The sequence below is a fragment of the Lissotriton vulgaris genome, chromosome 8 (genome assembly GCF_964263255.1).
Source record: "Lissotriton vulgaris chromosome 8, aLisVul1.2, whole genome shotgun sequence".
In the NCBI taxonomy this organism is placed as follows: Eukaryota; Metazoa; Chordata; class Amphibia; order Caudata; family Salamandridae; genus Lissotriton; species Lissotriton vulgaris.
This window is the reverse complement of record NC_141696.1, coordinates 1553015721-1553036823: the sequence shown is the minus strand read 5'-3', so window position 1 is coordinate 1553036823 and position 21103 is coordinate 1553015721. Positions and strand designations below refer to the sequence as shown.

Sequence of the window (21103 nt, the reverse complement as noted above, 5' to 3'; positions counted from 1 at the left end):
GAAATTTGACTTAAACCCCCCTTGAATTTCGGATCTTCTCTGAAAATTCCTGGGATGTTTCTGACCTGCAAGCCTTGTGGAATTATTCCTGCCTTCAGATATTCTGTCAACATCCAAGCATGAAGCTCAATTCTGACATGTTCTTTCTTTGCTTTCTCTAATTTGTCGTGGGCTCACAGTCCTGCTAGGTTGGTTGGAAAACAAGGGTGGTCCACTGATTATTTTCGCAATGTACTTAGCAGTGTACAGGGAAGTCTCTCTTTGTGAGATCATAACCCTGGGAGCTACACTTAAACCCTACGTGTGTGGGAGATCCTGTTATGGGATAAATCCCTTGCGGTGCAGCCACCGCACTAAACGTCGAAAAATCAAACAAGGGTACCCTACTCACTAGGAACGAGGGTAGTTAAAGTGTTAACAAAAAACAATGGCTCCTATGGACTTAATGGCAACTTGATATAAGTATACAAATGTGCAATGGCAATGAAAAGGGTTAATACGATGTCAGAAATGTATTTATGTATTTTTGAGATTTATAAAGCTCTCAAATACTTAAAGGTGTCCCGGCGCTGAAAAGAGAGGAAGCCGAACACACGTTGGTTTTGTATTTCATGAACAATAATTCATACAGCTTCTTTTATAAGAGAACAATACATACAAAGTATTTAAATAATAATTAAGCAATAGTGAATGGTGTCCCAGTAAAAACAAGCATTTGCAATGCAATAGGTCTCGCAATAGAAAAGTTTGATCTTTTGGTGTGTAAAATGTAAATATTTTTTAATTTTTGTTTGTTTTTCAAAATATAAAAGTATTCATTTTGTTATTAGAAATGCCAATAGTTATAAAGTTAGCAAATGTTACATCTATAGCATTAGTAAAGGTACATGTTTAGTTTTCCCCTGTCTTACATGTATTGATCTGACAGATCACAATGTTTTAACAAGAACAGAAGTGAAAACATTTAACATCTTTTTATGACATTTGTAATAAAGCTTGAAACATTGACAGAAAATATTTGAACCAGTTGTTGTTGAATGGTTGCACAGATTGATGCTGTGGTGGCGCTGAGTGATGTTGTTTTGGGGACAAGTGATGCTGTGGCGTTCAGTGATGCTGTTGTAGCGCATAGTGATGTTGTGGTGTCCCTGAGTGATGCTGTAGTGGTGCTGAGCGGTGCTGTGGTGGTGCTGAGTGGTGCTGTGGTGGAAGTGTGCACTGCCGGCTGGTGGTGTGTGTGCCTGGTGGAAGCGTGCACTGACGGCTGGTGGTGTGTGTGCCTGGTGAAAGCGTGCACTGATGCTGGTGGTGTGTGCCTGGTGAAAGCGTGCACCGACGGCTGGTGGTGTGTGTGTGACTGGTGAAAGCGTGCACTGATGGCTGGTGGTGTGTGTGTGCCTGGTGAAAGCGTGCACTGACGTCTGATGGTGTGTGCCTGGTGGAAGTGTGCACTGATGGCTGGTGGTGTGTGTGTAGCTGGTGAAAGTGTGCACTGATGGCTGGTGGTGTGTGTGTGTGTGGCAGGTGAAAGCGTGCACTGATGGCTGGTGGTGGTGTGTGTGTGCCTGGTGAAAGCGTGCACTGACGGCTGGTGGTGTGTGCCCGGTGAAAGCATGCACTGACGACTGATGGTGTCTGTGCCTGGTGAAACTGTGCACTGACGGTGTGGTTGTGTGTGAGGTTGTATGTGTGGTTGTGCTTGTGTGTGTGTGTGGTTGTGTGTGTGTTTGTGTGTGTGGTTGGGAGTGTGGTTGTGGGTGTAGTTGTGCGTATGGTTGTGCATATGGTTGTGTGTGTGTGTGTGTGGTTGTGGTTGTGTGTGTTGTGCTTGTGGTTGTGTGTGTGGTTGTGTGTGTGTGCTTGTGTGTGTGTGCTTGTGTGTGTGTGCTTGTGTGTGTGTGGTTGGGTGTATGTGGTTGGGTGTGTTTGTGTGTGGTTGTGTGTGTTTGTGTGGTTGTGTGTGTGTGTGTGTGTGGTTGTGTATGTGATTGTGTGTGTGTTTATAAAGACGTTTTAGCTTTCAGAAGTAAGCAGCTCCAAGGCAGAACGCCTTTCTGTATAACAACTGTATCACATGTCGGATATTGAACAACGCAGGGTGTCGTATATCTAATATCAAGAAGCATGCCTTTGATCGCATTAATTAATGAATTTAATGCAAGGCACAGGCAGTCGCAGAGTTCTATATTAACGTCAACACGGCTGTCTGATAGCAAGGTCCGAGGAAATGTGTTCAAACTAGTGGATGTGAAGACAAACAGGGAATGATGCGTGTTATCACCTATTTAAAAGTTCCACTTGACATCTTTGTAAGCAATATAGAACTCTGGTCCCCCCTCGTCACCCAGGTGATGGCTGCAGTCTCTAAGATCGGCCTAATAGACTGCTGGTCCTCCTCCATTCTGCTCCCCATTTTCAAAAAGGGGGAACGTAACAACCCAGCCTGTTACAGGCCTCTCTATCTCCTGGACTCCCTGGGGAAAGTTGCAGGATGACTGATCCTGGAACGCCTCCAGGATTGGGCGTCGGGAAATAACATTCTAACTGATCTCCAGTACGGATTCCAGGAGGGACTTGGCACTGTTGAACAGGCACTGAATTTAACCCTTTTAATAGGCAAGTATGTTGGGGCTAAAGGAGGCAATTTGTACTTAGTTTATGTTGATCTCAGCGCAGCATTCGACTGCGTGATACACTCTAGGCTGTGGTCCATTCTTTGTGAACTGGGGGTAGACCCCCCTCTCATCAAATACTCCGACGCTACTGCGTGCGTGAGATATGGGATTGGCGATTGGCGGTGAACTCTCCCCTTCATTCCCAGTAAACAAAGGAGTTAGGCAGGGCTGTGTCCTGGCCCCTTTCTTGTTTAACCTTTATACCAACGGGCTGGAATCGGCCATGTTAGCAAGGAGCCAGGACCTTCCATCTATCATCCATCGCCCTATTCCCGCTTTACTTTACGCGGATGACTCAGTCATTCTAGCAAGGACACTAATCCAGTTGCAAAGACAACTAGACAAATATTACCAGTTTATGCTCTCCTTGGGGTTAAAAGTAAATAAAAGCGAAACCTTTGTCATGCACATTGGTCCCAAGGCAAAAAACCCTAAACCTGTTTTTATAGAACAAGTTAGATTGGAACGTGCCAGGGAATATCCTTATTTAGGCATTCTAATGGACGATCAGCTATCTTGGAAACAAGCAGTGGCAAGCAAAAAGTTGCTCTTTCAGAGAGCACCTTCAGCTCTCGTTTCCTTTTCAAGAAAATTGGGCAAACCAGCCCCAACTGAGTTGCTTAAAATCTATCACGCGAAATGCCACAGCGTAGCAACCTATGGCGCTGGTGTCTGGGGCTATGCTCCCGTAGACGATTTACAAAAGGTCCAAAACGGGTTTTTAAAATATATCTTGGCACTTCCCCAAAGCGCTCCTTTATACGGTTGCCACATCGAGCTGGGCATCGACTACTTAACCGATAACATCAGATGTCAGCCGATTCTTCTATGGCATTGTATTTGGAATAGACGGCAATGCCATTTAACCCGTTCACTAATATCTGATTGCTTATCCTTGGCAAGTTGGAATAAAATTCCTTGGCTATTGTACGTCTCCAACTTCCTAAAGGACCTGAACTGCACATCTTACTTCTCTGAGCCTTCTTCAACATCTGATATTAGCAGAAGCGCCTTGAAAAATCTCTGTCTAAACCATCTCAGAGATTTGCGTCTCTCACAAGAAGTATCTAAGCCAACAAATGTGCAGATCCTAATGGTTCAGACTTCCCCTGGTATTCAGCATTATTTAACCTTTTTTTTATCTAACCACGAAAAATTTGTTCTAACCAGGTTTCGTTTTAATTCTTTTTTCCGCCTGGTTACCTTTCCCACTGAGTTAAACTGGTCCCACGATCTGACCAAATGTCCGTGTGATGGATTATCATCCCAGTCGACAATACACGTAACTCTGTTTTGCCGTTATTACGAGCATCCCCGTAAGCGCTGGATTATTCCACTTCTTCGAGAAATGGGGTTGAGAACCTACCGGCCAGCTTACCTGGCCCTCCAGTCACTAGACTCACAACACGTTGCTAAATGTGTAGCTCGCTTCTTAAAATCATGTCTGAAAATTCGCTGTAAAGTTGAGCTATTGCCTTCATGATCCCAAGTCTATCTGTATCAATTCGCATCATTGGTTTTATCAAATGTTTTTAAATGTCTCTCAGTTTTTACCTGTATTATACTACTGTGTGTTAATTATATACTGAAATTTTATGATGTACTTTTTATGATTTGCCAAATGCCAATCGAATAAAAGTTTTTGATGATGATGATGAAATGGCACTCACCTGTGGAAGGCACCTCGAGAATGGTGTAATCACTGTGAGTGCTGTGGGTCTTGCGTATCAAAGTGTACAAGATATCTATCTAAGTCTTCAGCTACAAAAGCAAACTAGAATAGGAAACCCGTAAAAAATTGTAAATTGCTGTCCCATTAGCTAGCATTCTTTTGTTTTCTGTATTGAGGAATAACGAGAGCACAAGATGACTATATATACAAGCTACTTTCACCCGATGTTAAAGATCGGGGCCTTTGAGAGTCAGCATTTTTAATGATCGGTATGCTCTGATAACAGTGGCAGGCAGTGGTAGGATGCACCAAAATCGATTTGCCAACGCCACAATTGTGAGGTAATTTAAAAATCCAAAAAGACAGTAAAGCTATTTTACAATTATGCTTACATTTACCAGTGTTTTTTCCATTTCTTGACATCAATGCATGTGTTGCGGTGGGCAGCAGCGGTCCTGCAGAATGTATTGTTTGCATGTATTTGCTGTTGGCCATATTAAGTGTGTCGTAAGTCACTCGGGAGCCTTTGTGTTACCAGAAGCCATTACGATCTACGCACTTCGATCGCTGGGTGAGGTGGGCACTGGCAATTTCCTCTGCTCACCTTTGGGTCGTATTACCACCCATCGCTGATGCTCAGTGGCGTGAGTAGGTGTGTGCGCTGGGAAGACGAGGCAGGTACGCGCTTCTGGCACATTGCTGCACAAGAGAAACTAGGGTTTGCACCATTGAAGCGCTGTGAAGATATACTCCGGAAGTCCAATCCCGCCCCGACATTAGGACTCTGGCTGAGTGGGCGGCTGTCAAAACGGTAACGTAGAGAACACTGTCTGTGCAGCAGGGGGTGGCGCCCCAGCGGAATGCGTGGGATGTTTACATCGATAAACTGCAGGCTAAAGCACACAAGAGACTCCCTGAGAGCTAGCTTGGTGACAGTACGGAGTGCTAGCAGAAGTGAACAGCACAAGCAATATGGCCGCATACCATGCAGCGATCGTAGTGCGTAGCGTATGACACTCTTGTGTACATGCCGGAGCAACAGGTCAGCAGTTTCAGTGGGTGATCGTTAAAGCACTCACTTGGTTATAGCCTTTCTCTTTACGTAATGTGACTTCGTGAGAGTTAAACTAACAGCACTTAGCAGCAGAATAAGCCTGTTTAGAAAGTCTTAAGGGCATTCCTGTTTAAAGCAAAGTCATTGAGTAAAATTTCGTCAAACAAGACATGCATGGGAAGTGGGGGGCGGCCGGGAAACTGAAAGTACGGCCGGACGGCCGGCCATGAATAATTAGGGGAGGAGAAGCCGCAGAGCGCCCGCTGGGAGAAGCCCTTTGATGTGGTGTCACGGCCTGGCGGCCGTGAACAAATGCATGAACAGAGAACAAATGGGAGGGGTGGGGGGAGTGCACGCGCATTGTGAGAAGGGGAGCAGGAGGTGAGCCTGAGAGTGGCTGAAGCAACCTTTGAGGGCAGAAGTAAATGGGTACCAGAAGCTAGAGAACAATATAGGTGGTGCAGGTAGAGCAAACGTGCAATATCAAGGTGGAGCTTGAGAAGGACGCAGACATGAAAGCAGCGTGGGTTGGGGGAGCACACTAGGGAGAGCGCATCATGGAAGGGCGCAGGGGAGAGCCACACGGGCGAGACAAGGCAGGGAGGAAGAGAAGCATTACTAGGTAGGCAGATGAAGAAAACATGCGCTTTGGCGAGCTAAAACAAACAGAAACATGCACTGGAATATTGTGCAAAGCATTGCACACTGTCATAAAATAACCACGGTGCACATTATGTGGTGGGGCAAGCTCGTATGTGATGTGCGAGGTAGGCAGAAAGGACGGCCGTGGGAGGTGGGAGGGGGAGAGATGCTGATGTCAGATTAGCTGCGGAGCGGATCTCTTTCAAGTAGCTCACGGCCTTGAGGCCGTGAAAGTTAAAGCAATTAGGGGGGAGGTGGGAGGGAGGGTGATCGGCAGAAGGTTCGGGCAAGGGGAGAGCCACACGGGCGAGACAAGGCAGGGAGGAAGAGAAGCATTACTAGGTAGGCAGATGAAGAAAACGTGCGCTTTGGCGAGCTAAAACAAACAGAAACATGCACTGGAATATTGTGCAAAGCATCACACACTGTCAAAAAATAACCACGGTGCACATTATGTGGTGGGGCAAGCTCGTATGTGGTGTGCGAGGCGGGCAGAAAGGACGGCCGTGGGAGGTGGGAGGGGGAGAGATGCTGATGTCTGATTAGCTGCGGAACGGATCTCTTTCAAGTAGCTCACGGCCTCGAGGCCGTAATAGTTAAAGCAATTAGGGGGGCGGTGGGAGGGAGGCTGATAGGCAGAAGGCTCGGGCAAGCTCAAGCACGAGGACGTGCACTTCTCGAAATCCGCTTTTTGGGAGCCTTTTGAGAGCCTTGGGTTTAAGTAGTGGTTTAGCTGCATTAGACTTGCATACTCATTCCTGCGGAATGGAGTAGGCGAGACCTAAAAATGGAACCTACAGTTGTAGTGACATATTGGTGACATATGTACAAGGTTTCCTTTATAACATAAAAACGACCATTAGAAAGTATACATTGTGTGAACCACACTTTTTACAATGATAAAGCGATACCAAATGGGATGATGGACGGAGAATTTGAGTAAATGAAACACTCACCCCCAGTCAACTGATCTGGGTTTAATCCATCAGGCTAGCTTGAATCCAGTGGCAAAGTGAGCAAGGGACCCATGTCTGGGCATACCCTGCCAACTTAGGTCGCACAAAGTGATACCAAAGGGGATGTTGGAATCAAACACTCACCCCCAGTCAACTGGTCTGGGTTTAATCCATCATTATTCTTTAGCTCACTCCACCACCCCAGTTCAGACATGGCTATATGCAAATAAGTCTGTCCCTGTGTCTCATGGTAAGTAAGTAAGTAAGGTTTATTGTACAGTTAATAAAAACTCACAATGTAAAAGCATACAAGTGTATAAAAAAGCAACCATTGTTACAGTTGAAATGTAAAAAGACCAAGTAAATTTGCTCGTTAAAATCATAAGAGTCACGATAGGATTTAATCAGACCATAGAGATTAAAGGAAGAAAAAGAACTCACAGGGGCTTAGCACAGCTTTGAGTTGGCTAGTGCTTTAGGTGAGCCATGTGTCTGTTTCATGAGTCTTATGGCCACTATATCAAAGAATTTTGTTAATCTGCAATTTAACTGAGTCCCTTCAGGATTAAAACACAGCATCACGGCCTCCCTGCAGCGTGTTATGCCCTTCTGGCTCCATAGGGCCTGGAGTAGAGATCGCCTAATATCCATAAGGTTTGAGCAGATGCAAATTATGTAAATAAGGTCCTCTTTTCCTGATGAGCAGAGTCTGCAGCTGTTTGCTGAGCTTTCCCTTTTCCAAGGTGCCAGGTGCGGCAAGATGGGTATAATGCCAAAGCGTATGTTTAAGAACTTATTTTTTGTTATCTGTGTGAGACCCATTTTTAGGTATTCCTGTGGTTTTAGAGCACTGTAGTCTTTCAACACGGCCCATCCATGGGCCCTCTTAGCCAGGGTGTCTTTGTCCTCTATTGATGAAATCGTCTTGGCTACTTTCGTTACTACTTTTTTAAAGGTTTTGAGGTCTGTTGATGACTCCCAGAGGTTTGTTAGTTTCAAGATCTTCAGTGAGTTTTGTAGGTAGTTCCTTGCCGGTGAATTTTCTCTAGTGGATAATTCGGTCCATGGTCGGCACCTCTAATTTTCCGCCAAGTTTTAATATATGCGCCCCTTCTCTCCACCGTTTGTTTTTGTAGCCCAAATTCAAGGCGAATTTGGGCGGGTGATGTATAGGTGGGTAGATGGAATATTGCCCTATATGCACGACTAATGGTGTTATCTAGTGTCGTGGCGTCTTTTCCTTGCATGGATTCACTACCATACGTGAGCATGGGTTGCAGGCGCGCTCTTATCACCTGCAGAAGGGGGTCCAATGACCGGTCTGGGAGAGCTTTCTTCAGGGATTTAATCGACACGTAAAATGTCGTCCCCTTCCGACAAATGGCCTCTAATTGATGCCTGTATGAGCCTCTGTTGTCTATGATAACGCCTAGGTATTTATAAGTGGCAACCTGTTCTAACCTCTGTCCATCCAGAAACCAAGCCAGTTTCCTTTTTTTGTTATAATTCATTGTCATAACTTTTGTTTTATTTAAATTGATGGTTAGTGAGTTGTTTGTAGAAAATATGTTGGTTGTATCCAAAAGATTTTGGAGACCGATCGGGGACCGGCTTATAAGGACCAGATCATCAGCATTAAGGAGATTTGAGAGTGTGGTGTCGCCTAGCCGTGGGGCATGGGATTTGGTGTACTCCAGTTCGCCGGAGAGATCTGTGAGAAAGAGGTTAAACACCATAGGGGCTAGGACACAGCCTTGTTTCAAGCCTTTGGTGGTGCTGATTTGCCTTGAAATGTGTGTACCGGAGCCCAATTTGATCCTAACCCAGGTGTTGGTATATAGCATGATCAGCTGCTGTAGGAGTGACCCTGGAATCCCCCATCTTTCCAGCTTCTGCCAAAGTTTGCTCCAGTCTACATGATCGAATGCGGCGCTATAATCAATAAAGCACAGGAATAATGAGCTCTTGATGGATTTTACCGCATCTGTCAGAAGTGTTAGCGCCATAATGTTGGTCGTTGTCCCCTGGCCTCTGCAGAATCCGGTTTGGGTAGCCGGGATGATATGTGTTTTTCGTTTGCCCAGGATGTTAAATCCTCCAGGATGAGGCCTGCATAATACTTAGCCTCTGTGTCGACTAAGGCTATTAGTCGATAACTGCTTGGGTTGTTCCTTTCACCCTTTTTGTAAATAGGGCTTATTATGGAGCATCTCCAGGTTATTGGATATTTTACTGTTTCCCTTATTTCCTGGAACACTGGTGCCATGATGCTATCCAAAGGTCTGCGTCTTGTTTATGTATTAATGGCGGTATCCCATTAGGGCCCGGGGCACCCTCGAGTTTGCCTTTTAAGATCTGTTTTCAGATTCTGGCAGCTATTTCTGAGTATGTGTTTTCCTCTCTATTTGTGATTGGTACGAGTCTTGTTGATGCTTCTTCGTCCAGTGTTGCAATGTAGTGTGATGGTAATTTCCTTGTGTGAGCATTGGTCAATTTTTTTTTGATTATACCAGTTTTGTCGAGGCTCCGATGCAGACCAGGCTCTACCTCTAGGTGAGCGCCCGCTAGGTTTTCGATGTTGAAGTGAGCTGATAAATAGTTTGCCCAATCTGTTTCGGATATGTTAGAATTGATACCTTTGTGACCTGGGCGTTGGAGGGTGTGAATTAATTTCCAGAATCTGGAGCTGTTCATTTGTTTTGAATCATGTAAGATTTTTACCCAGAGGTTGTCATTCAGCTACCTTTTCCTTTCCCAGGTCTTCTTCTTTAGCTGATCTTTTAGGGTGCGCAGCACCCTTTGCGGAGCTTTGTTATTTGGATCTTTGCGGAGCTTTCTCAAAGTCTGGTTTATTTCCCGTTTTAAAGTTTTTATCTCCTGTGTTGTTACTTTCCCGACTGTGTTCCGTGGTGTGTTCGATTTTTCGGTATTTAGCTCTGTGGCATATTTAGCCCCGAGTTCCTTTATGAATTCACCCCAGGCATTTAGTGGGCTTATATCTGAACTAAATATCTGGTGCATGATTGTTTTTGCACTGGTTGATAATTCCTCTGCATCGTCAGCCTTACACCTTATTCGCCTGTAGTTTGAGGTGTACTCTGTGCAGATTTATGTTCTTTCCGCTGCTTGGTTCCTGCAGGATATGCCTAGTTTCACTTCTAGTGGCAGGTGGTCACTTTGGCCACTGTCTCCTACCTTGAACGAGCTGATTATTTCAAACAGAGGTAGGGTCACGAGAATGAAGTCAAGGTGGGAGGGAGTGGTTGAAGACAGATATGTTGAAGCTGGTGGAATATCTTCTACAAATCGACCATTGAGTACTCTCAAATTTAGCTGCTCAAGATCTATCAATAACTGATTTGAGCATTTTGTGTATTTGTTTGGTGAGGGAATGGTTTGGTTTGGGATTTCCCACGCGAGGTCCATTATCTTTGTCATATCGTCTGGTTTGTTTCCAAAAAGATGGAGGTTGAAATCCCCGGCTACGAGTATTCTCCATTACCCTTTCCTCCGTAAGTCTTGCCAATTCGCTGTGGAGTTCCCTTGCCCCCAATTGTCTGTGCTTTGGGTGAATATATGTGTTTATAACAAATAGTGGTTGAGTAATTTGATTGATTACGGTTGTTATAGCGAACGCCTGAGTAGCACTGGGGGGAGTGATTTTTATCGCAATTTCTTCCATTGCTCTAATGGTTGATATTGAGGCGAATGACGCCAGGCCACCTGAGCAGTGGCCATAAGAGGAGCCTCTAATTGCCGGATGGATTAAGGTTGTGTATCCTTGTAGTGATATTTGATGTTCTTCCCAAGTTTCCTGAAGTAAGATCAAATCAAATGTGTTTAAGTAGTTTGATATTTCAGGGTCCTCGAGTTTGTCTGAGAGACCGTTGATGTTCCAAGTACATATTTTAATTTTGGGGCTACCAGATATCTTGAGGATTGGTGCTCCTGTTCCTTGTCAGTTGATGTCTCCTGTTAGTATTGTCCGCCGTGTTGTTCTATTTATTTCCAATTGGTGAGGAATAAGGTGTTGTAAATGTGGTCGGATGCTTTCAGCTCCTGGGGAGTAACTACGTGCTCCTTTCAGTATTGATTTGGCTTTTTGAGAGCGTTCTTGTTCCCTTTCTTCAAGGAGCGGGGTTAGATATGCTGGCCTTTTTTCTGCTTCGAGTTTTATTCCCCACTGGGAGAATCTAAATAATTCTCCCATGATTAGATTTGCAATGTTGTTAATTTTCCAAGCAAATCTATTGTTTTGATGTCTTTTAAACTATCGATTGTATTGATGAGCCTTAAGATGTTGCCCCTGTTTAGGGTGTCCACTCGTCCTCTCGATTTAAATTCTGGAATGAAGAGAATTATCTCTGACTCTTTTGTTCCCGGCGACAATGTGTGCTGGTATATGTATGTCTCACTTTGGTTTGCTCCATGTAGTTGTCGAAATTTGATTGTTTCGGCGCAGCTTGATATGCTCTCTCCCTCGGTTTGCTCCTTGGACTGTGCGCCGGCTACTTCTATAGTACTTATTTTCCTAGGGTTCCTTGAGGGTTCTTGGATGATGGTCTCAGTTCTGCTACAGATACATTTTTGGGAGAAACACCTTTTGTAGGACCTACGTTGGCTGTGGTAGACTCCTCTAAGGCCTGCCTCGCGGTCTCCATAGCAGGTTGTGATATGGCAACCGGAGGGATACCTGTGGGAGGGTGGTTTTTTCTTTGTACTTCTTTTGCCGATTCGGGTAGTTTGCTAGGTGGTGTATTGTTAATTTGGCTAGTGGGCTTCAGCTCTGTCTGTTTGCTCAAGTTCACTTTAGGTGTTGATAGTGCTGTGTCGCTTATGCTTAGTGTCTTTGCATTCAGTGAGTGTTTATGTGAGGGTGATGATTTTATATGTTACGTTTCTGGCTGCTCCTTACCCCGTGAGGTGATTTGAAGATTCTCTTCGGTGCGGTCTACTCCTGTCGCCTTTTGGTTCCTACCCTTTCTTTTTTGTTTACGGCGCGCACGCGCGTTCATTGGGCTCGTTGGAACACCTCTTTTATTAATTGAGATATTCTGGGGGGCTCTTCTAGTGAGACATTGGTAATACGTGATTGTTGGCCTTGCATGATAATTCCATTATTGTCGTTGCAGGTTCCTTTTTGTTTTTTTCCATGTTGCACACACTTTACACATTATACATTGTTCAGCATTATTACTTCATGCTTCATAGCTAAATGAGCTCTATTTCAAGATATACAAACATTTCACTACGCACTTCCACCATCAGTATTTATATTTCATACTTTACCGCCATTAAACATTAAGCCCTTCTTGGGTCTACCTACGGCCCAAGTCCCTCCTTCCACCTACTTATGGGTTGCCATATTCTTAAGCCTAATGTCCTTCCCCTTTTCCCTTTTCGTGCATAAATATTCTTCTCCATATTATATGCGTTCACTAGATTAGCCAGCCAGGTTTGCAGTGCCGGCGGATTTTTATCAAGCCATGCCCTTGCTAAGGTCAATTTGTATACTGACATTGCCACAAACAGAAATTCCTGCTGTGTGTCAGCCCCTTCCAATCCCAGACCTAAAATTATCCGAGCTGGGTTAAGTTTAATTTGGATCCCCAATGATCTGTCCAGAAAACCCTCGATGTCCCTGACTAGCGTATGCAGTTGAGGACAGGTAGCAAATATGTGAATACTATCAGCTTCACTAGCGTTGCAGCGGGGACAGTTGGTACCCATGGTCCCGCCCCATTTAGCTATCTTGGCGGGGGTATGATAGAGTGAATACAAAGTTTTATAATGTTGTGACTGCATGGAGGATGAGCAAGATATAGTACGACCTAGGTCCAGTGATTCCTTAAACCACCCTGCGTCCACGCTAAGTTTTTCCGCCCATTTATTACCCACTTTTCCTAGGTCGTCAGTTTTCCCTTTAACCAAACAGGCATAAAAGGACCTAATCGTGCGGTCCCCCAGAAGTCTAATTTTTTCCAGTATCTCATTCCTACTCAATCCAGCTGATCCCCCTGACTTATTATTAAAAAAACTCCTGACCTGGAGGTACTTGAAGAAGCCTCTATTATCAATACCATGCTTAGTTCTTAGATCTGCAAACTGTACCATCCCCTCTGCGTCAAATAGATCCCCAATCTGCACAATACCGCTGTTTACCCATTCTGACATTACTTCATCTGCGAAGATTGCTTGAGGAAATGGACTGTTTTTATACAGTCTAGTATATCTGTTGTATTTCCCCAGTTTATTTCTTTTCAAGAAGGCAGTCCAAATCTTAACAGCAGCAGAAACTGTCTTGAACCTGGTTCTTTTAAAGTAGCCAAAGTCAATACAATTTAGAAAGCAGTTTCCCACATCTATCCCTAACACAGTAGCATATACTTTCGTAGACAGGTTATTAACTCTTTAATCCAGATCTGTTCCTCCTATTAGCCCTTGCATGTATTGTAGAGCAGCTGCCATGTAGTATAACCTGAAGTCCGGTGCTCCCCACCCCCCCCCCCTTTCTCTTGGGAGCGTGATATATCTATATGCCCTACCCGTCTTCCTATGTGCCCAGATGAATCTGCTACATATTGCCTCTTATGTATTAAACCAGCTGTTCTCAAAGAATAAAGGGATCCATCTAAAAAAATAAAGAAACTTGGGGAGAATCAGCATCTTAATAACGTTGGTACAGCCCACCAGCGATAAGTGTAAATTATTCATCCTTATTAGATCCGTTTTTACCCTTGCCATCAGTGGAGCCATGTTTATCTCTACCACCATATCAAGGTTTGCTGATATTGCCACCCCCAAGTACCCAGCTGATCCAACTACCCTAGCATCATTACACACAGAATATCTATTTTCAACAATCTGTGTCTTAGAGTTGTTCAGATTGTATCCAGAGATTTGACCGCAACATTGAGCCTCTGCTTCAATCTCCCTAATGGCAACGGAGGGGTTAGGTGTCAGAATGGCAACGTCATCGGTATACGCAAGAGTTTTTATCGCGCAGCCGTTTATATTCATTGCCGGAATCTGTGGGTTCTGTTCCAGCCTACGCAGATAGGGGTCCAAGTATAATGCAAACAGCAGGGGGGATGATGGGCAGCCCTGCCTAGTCCCTCTGCAAATCTTGACTGCTGCCGAGTATCCCCTATTGACCCTAATCTTAGTCATTGGGTTGATATACAGGGTCTGTATGGCCTTGATGAAGCCCTCCCCAATTCCACTCCACCTCATGGCTGACCATAGGTATCCCCAGGAGACCCTATCAAACGCCTTCTCTGCGTTTAGAAACAACGCTGCCATGGGGTCTCCTAGGGTACCTGCTGCATCAAACATGGTAATGACCTGCCTGACGTGTTGTGTTGTTCCTTTTCCTGGGATAAACCCATGCTGGGAGGGGCTAACTAAACCCTCAACCACCCCTGCTAATCTTTTGGCCAGTATCTTTGAATAGACCTTAACGTCAGCGTTCATCAACGTAATTGCATCCTAGCATACCGCCCTCCTGGCCCCCTCAATACCTTTATCACCAAGATAATAGATCTGGTCGCAAGTGTCGTCCTGACCTCTCCCAATCTCACTTTGCTTGGTGATATTAATCTGCATTTAGACGACCCCTATAACTCATCGGCCAACAATCTCTGTTCCAACCTGCAAGCCATGGATTTATGCCAGAAGGGCTTTCATGCTACACACAATAAAGGTCATCTTCTTGACCACATTTACAGCAACATAGATAACCTCTTGGTGGAGACCCCAATTCCCCTACCCTGGACCGACCATTTTTTAATTCCCTTCACGTGGTGCACTAACCCCCCCCCCCCCCCCTCCTCTCAGAACCTGATCAAGCACCGAGGTAGGAAATGGCCCTCTCTTCCCTTGCCTGATTGGGAAGTGGCCCTCGCCAAAAATCCACCTGCAAGGGCAACCAATCCTAGTAAGGCAACTAATAATTTGAATCATTGGATTTCTAGTACCCTCGACCAGGTCCTTCCCAAACGTGCCTGTGACACTGTGAGAAGACCCAAAGTTGCCCCATGGTATACTCCCGCCCTCAGACTCAGGAAATCAGCCTGCCGAAAACTCGAGAGAGCCTGGAGGCAAGACTACTCTCAACTTAGGAAAGCTGAGTATAGGGCTGCCATAAAAATCTATAAAATGGAAATAAAGACAGCACAAGCTCTTTTTTATGAAGGGAAAATCAATGCGGCGGCGAATGCCCCTAGGGAAATCTTCAAAATCGCTAAATCCCTCATATCGCCTCCTGCTGAGCGTCCCTCTGCCGAAGGCGCTCAAAACCGTTGTAATGATCTGGCCGTCTTTTTTTCTCAAAAGATTCAGGCCATATACTCCTCATTTAACATCATCACGGATGATCCAAAATCCCCCATCACCTCTGTTCCCTCTGTTCCTTGTAAGCTTGAGGAAATTCCACTCCTCGACACCCCTGGACTAGACAAACTGATCCCTAAGATTACTTCCGGCTCCCCCAACGACCCAGCACCTCCTCAGACCCTCATCAAGGTCTTGGACGTTGTTCGTCCCGTCATCTTAGACGTTCTTAACGCGTCCATCTCCTCCAAATCTGTTCCACCATCTTGGAAATGTGCGATGGTGAAGGCTCTGTTAAAAAAAACCAACCTCGACCAGAGCAACTGGTCAAACTATCGCCCCATCTCTCTTCTTCCGTGGCTGAGTAAATTGCTTGAAAGGCACGTGAATAACATCCTAATGGACTATCTAGAGTCCAAAAGCCTATTGCGTGCCTCTCAGACAGGTTTCCGTCCTCAGCACGGAACCGAGACCGCCCTCCTTGCGGTAACGGAAGAAGCTAGAGCGGTGCTGGATCGGGGAGGAAAAGTCGCCATCATTCTACTTGACCTTAGCGCCGCGTTCGACACGGTTAACCATGCAACGCTATTACATCGTTTGGCTGGCATGGGCGTGTCGGGCGCGGCCCTAGAATGGCTGACATCCTTCCTGGATGAGCGATTTTTTCAAGTCTTTGAGGGTGAAGCGGTGTCTCCCAAACACCCACTTAGGTGCGGGGTCCCCCAGGGCTCTTCCCTAAGTCCTACCCTCTTTAATGCCTACATGGAGCCTCTGGACAGGATAGTCCATCCCTTTGGTGTGCGTATTGTCACCTACGCGGACGATACCCAACTGGTGGTCTCATTAGACCACTCTGAGGGTTCGTCCTCCACCTTAGGCCCCTGTCTAGAGGCTGTTGCCAGATGGATGCAATCTTCCTGCTTAAAGCTTAATGGGGAGAAGACAGACATCATCTTACTGGGCAACCCTTCTCCCTCTGCCCTTGCATCCATCTGGCCACCATGTCTAGGCCCGTCCCCTGTCCCTAAGTCTCAGATAAAGAGTCTTGGGATATGGCTCGATAGAGCACTTGACTTTTCGGTCCAGGCTACCAAGACGGCCGCCACCTGTTTTGGGCTAATGAGGATGTTGCGGAAGGTGCTCCCTTTGCTCCCATTCCAGGTGAGGAGGATCATGGTCCAGGCCCTGATACTCTCCCGCCTGGATTATGGGAACGCTCTTTATATGGGAGCCCCGACCTCCGTCACTCAGAAGCTCCAAGTCACACAGAACAGTGCAGCGCGCCTACTCTATAACATCCCCCGCTGGCAGTCAGCTAAGAACGCCCTAAGGGAGCTCCATTGGCTTCCTGTGGCGGCAAGAGTGCAATTTAAAGCTATGTGTATTTTACACAAATCGTTCCATCGAACGGGCCCTGTAATTCTACACCCTATGGTTACGCCATATGTCCCGTCCCGTTCCCTTCGCTCTTGCACCCTTCAGCTGGCAACGTCTGCCAAAATCAAGAAAGCTCGCTGGGGAGGCCGCTCCTTCTCTCATACGGCGGCGAGACTTTGGAACTCCCTCCCACTCTCTCTCCGGGAACACAACAACCATATGTCTTTCAGGAAGGCCCTGAAAACGCACCTGTTTGCTAACACCTGCTAATCTACCCCAAGCCCGCACTAAGTAATCATTCACAAGCGCTGCGAGGCCTCCGGGTAGCTATGCGCTATACAAGTGCAATTTCCATTCCATTCCATTCCATTCCAATTGGGCGGTACGAGCCTGGTTCGGTTATGGGTTTACCCTTCTTGGGTATTACGATGATGTTGGCTGCACCCCAGGACTCAGGGACAGATTCACCCTTTTGTACCATCACCATGATATTAAACATGTCCCCTATGATCACTGTTTGGAATATTTAAAAAAATTCCACCGGGATCTGGTCCGGCCCTGCTGCTTTCCCCGAGGGAAGACTGCCGAGAGCAGTGGCAAGTTCCTCTAACCGGAATTCATCTTCTAACTCCTCCTTTTCGGCTACATAGAGCTCCGAAGGAGGCGCCTCGCTCAAATATTTGTCTATCTCTTCCGTGCTTGCTGTTATGTCTGAGGAGTAGAGATCTGTATAAAACTGTTTAAAGACATCCCTTACCTGTCCTAGCTCTGTTACCATATTTCCTTGAGTATCAGCAATTTCTTTAATATCTGCTGCTGCTACTCTCTGCCTAGTCCGCACAGCTAGAATATGTCCCACCCTTTCACTGAGCTCATATGCGTTCTCCCTGTTAGCCAGGTATTTCTCGGCCGTCTTTTGGGCAACTCCTTCCATGGCGTCTGCTCTAAGCGATATTAGTTTGAGAATGTTTTGTTCTATCGGGACCTGTTGTTGAATAGCTGCCACTAATTCTTCTTCGGCCCTCAATAGGTTTAGTCGTAATTCTTCTGTCTTCCGTTTCTCTTTTTTTGTGCAGGCAATACAAAGCTTAACGTCTCCCCTCTAACACCGGCCTTAAAGGCGTCCCACACTACCCCTGGGGGTGCTGTACCTCTATTTATATCCCAGAAATCCTTGATCCATTTTGTCATGTATACCCGATATCCATTATCTTGCAGCAGCGCCCTTTCAAAGGTCCATTGCACCTCTTTTTTGTGGGACTGCCCTAATCTTAACGTCAAAACCAATGGGCTATGATCAGATATAATTCGGGGTTGTTTTTCAATTTTTGATTCGGCGATTAGACTATTTGAAATTAGGAAATAATCGAGTCTGACCTGCACCTGGTGAGGAGCAGAGAAGAAAGTGCTACCATCTAAGTTTGGATGCCATTTTACCCAAGGATCTACCAATGAGTTATGAGTCGCCATATCCGACAGTGCCCTGAACATTTTCCTTTTCCTGCCTAGATATTGTGACCCTGGCTGCAAGAATGAACTAATTGGGTCATGCAAATTAAAATCACTGCAACATACAATTGGCTCAGGCCATTGTGCCAGTTCCACATCCAGGTATTGAAATACGTCTGGGTCATCCTCTGTGGACCCATATATTGTAGCTAAGGTAATCGTCTCCCCCGTAAAGGCTATCTCGATCAGAACCCACCTCCCCCATCGGTCTTCTTTTTTCCTCTTTACAATTGTGTCACTGCTCCTGCCCAGCACCGCCACACCTCTAGTTTTGGTCCCTTGATTTGATTTTGCCATAACTTCGAACCCTAATTGGCCCAGCAGGTATGCGTTGGTACCCTCTATGTGGGTCTCTTGCAGACAGACCAGATCAACATGCAATGTTCTAAGTAGTGCTGCTACCTTAAACCTCTTTTTTTGCTCATTGAGCCCACATACATTTAGCGAGGCTATTCTACATGCCATATATCTTTTTTTTGTGTGTGTTTCCAAAGAGTAGTACTTTCCACCCTATGCTGATGATTGTCTGTTTTATCTTTACTTTGCTGTGTATCTTGTGTTCCTTTCCCTACCCGAGCTTGTAATGCCAGTAACAAAACACCATATCCTTGTGCAACATTTCTTCCCTTGCCCCCCTACTATCCCCCCTCTCTCACACCCCGCGCCCTGCTCTCTCTGTGCTCCCCCCGCCCCCCTCCCCATTGAGACACCCTGGGTGCAGGGTTCCCAGGTGTGGTTGTCAGTTAGGGCAGTACGTCTCAGACGTGCCCCGTGGCCCGATATGAGAGAGATGTATTCCCTACATCTCTTTAGTACATAAAAAACCTCTGCCTTACAATAGAGGTCCTACTCAAGATCTACTTATTTTAATGATGTGTGAGAATTATGTCCTGCGTTTTAACTTGTTGTCCTTTGTTTATTCATTTAAAAGACTTTCAGGGCTTTTGCTGTTTGCCAGCTTTCTGATTAGTGTACCCCACGATTTCGTTCAGGTAGAATTCTGCTTGCACTTCACTGGTAAAGGTTTTGGTGGTGCCTTTATAGATTATTTTTAATCTCGCTGGGTTTTGAAGAAATATCTTTGCACCGTTTTGTTCGAATGGAGCAATCCACTGCCTCATCCTCCACCGGCGTTCCACAGTCGCACGGAGAAGGAGAAGTCGTTGAATTCCTTCTTCCTTGAGGGCCTCGCAATGTTATAGATGGCTTCTCTTAGCCTAAAGTTTCCTATGTTAACCAGCATTGCTCTTGGATACTGTGCTGGCTTTTGGCTACGTTTTGGGAGTGCCAGGGGGAAACGATGCACCCGTTGAAGTTCAGTGTTCATATCCCAGCCTTCGAGCTCCGGAAAGGCTATCTTTACCAGGTTGGTCATGTAACCCCTTGGGTCATCTCCCTCCACTCCTTCAGGAATGCCTAGAAAATGAAGATTGTTCCTCCTGCCTCTGTTTTCTAGGTCTTCGACTTTTTGCATCAAATCCTTGATAACTCCTTCATGCTCTACCCCTTGCTTCTGGAGTTTGCTGAAGTCAGACTCTAAGTTTTCGGTGCGAGACTCTACAGAGGCCAGTCTGTTCGATATTTCTGAACATGTTTGGTCTACTTTTTCAACGGCTCCTCGAAGTTCCTGGATTGCAGCATGATTCCTGTTACTATCGTTCTTAACGTCTCTGTGAAAGTGCTTGATTAAATTTAGAACTTTGCTTAAAGAAGGCTCCCTCATTTTTTGCACATCACAACCCTCTTCATTTGACAGTGGGCTGCTTTTCTCTGGCTCTTGCCAGCGTTGGTTGTGTGATTGTTGTTCTCTTGATACCCTTGAGGCTGAGCCTATCTGTGAGCGGCTACTCCTGTGTTTGCCATGCCCCATGTTGCCTCCTGGATCTGTGGTTTCTTCGCCGGTTGATTGACGGTGCCTTCTGTGCCTTGTTCTTCTTTTTCCCCCTTCGTCTTTTTTCCCTTTAGGGATAATATCTTGGGCGGATGCCCGTGGCTCACCCAAGACTGTGGTATCCGAAGCCTCCAAGGTTGTTGCCGATAATTTGTATGTTGCAGTCCTCTCTCCAACCTCGCCAACCTCCCCTTCCTCTTCTTTCTCTTCCTCCTCATTTGAGCTGCTTGTTGCACTAGAGATAGACACTCCGGTCTCGTAGATATCTGAGCCAGAATCCCCACTTGATATTTCAGATTCTAGAGGCAGCTCGTTTTTTGGGGAGGATGTCTGTGCTACCGACAGGAAACGTTTGGTCCTCAGGTTTTGATTTAATGGTGGAGGCGAAGATTCTCTCCTTTTAGGGATACTTAAGTTTGCGCAAGACTTTTCAAACACTTTTTCTTTCATTAGTTCAGTACCAGCTCCCGCATTTTTTTGAGCACTGACTGTATCAGAAAGAAGACCCATACTGTGCCTTCGTGCTTCCTGGTGGTCATTCGGATTCCTTTTATCTACTAGTATCGCCAGGTTGCGATACTGTTTTTTTATTATTTTCTCCTGATTGTCTTTAGGGATCGGGCTGAATATATTTGATATCCTCGGCTGAGAGTCTGCCTGCTGCCCAGTGCCCTTAGCAGTTGCTTTCAAATTCTTTATCGTCTGCAATCTCCTTGCTTTCTTCCAGCAGGTTCTCACTGTCATTATCAAACTCGTCAGCCACCTTGTTTTTCTATTGGCTTTTACTTTTCCCTTTCTCCTTTACTTTGTCGAACTCTTTTTCCGGCCTGGTTTCATGCTTCTGTTCCAAATTTTTGTCTGCTTTTTTCCTGCTTTTGTTGCAATCCTTGCCTGATGGCCTCTCAGTGCTACTCCTGTTATTTTTTTCCCCAGGTATCACTCTTTGGCTTTAGTTGCTCTAGTTTCTGGCCTTCGATTAGGTTCTTTTGTTACCTT

At 45.7% G+C, this 21103-nt stretch overlaps 1 pseudogene across 1 annotated transcript in view; it reads left to right on the top strand.

Annotated features, from left to right (window-relative positions):
• LOC147700370 (uncharacterized) overlaps positions 1-21103 on the top strand; it is an 82743-nt pseudogene that overhangs the window by 29643 nt on the left and 31997 nt on the right. The gene's annotated exons all lie outside the window — the stretch shown is intronic.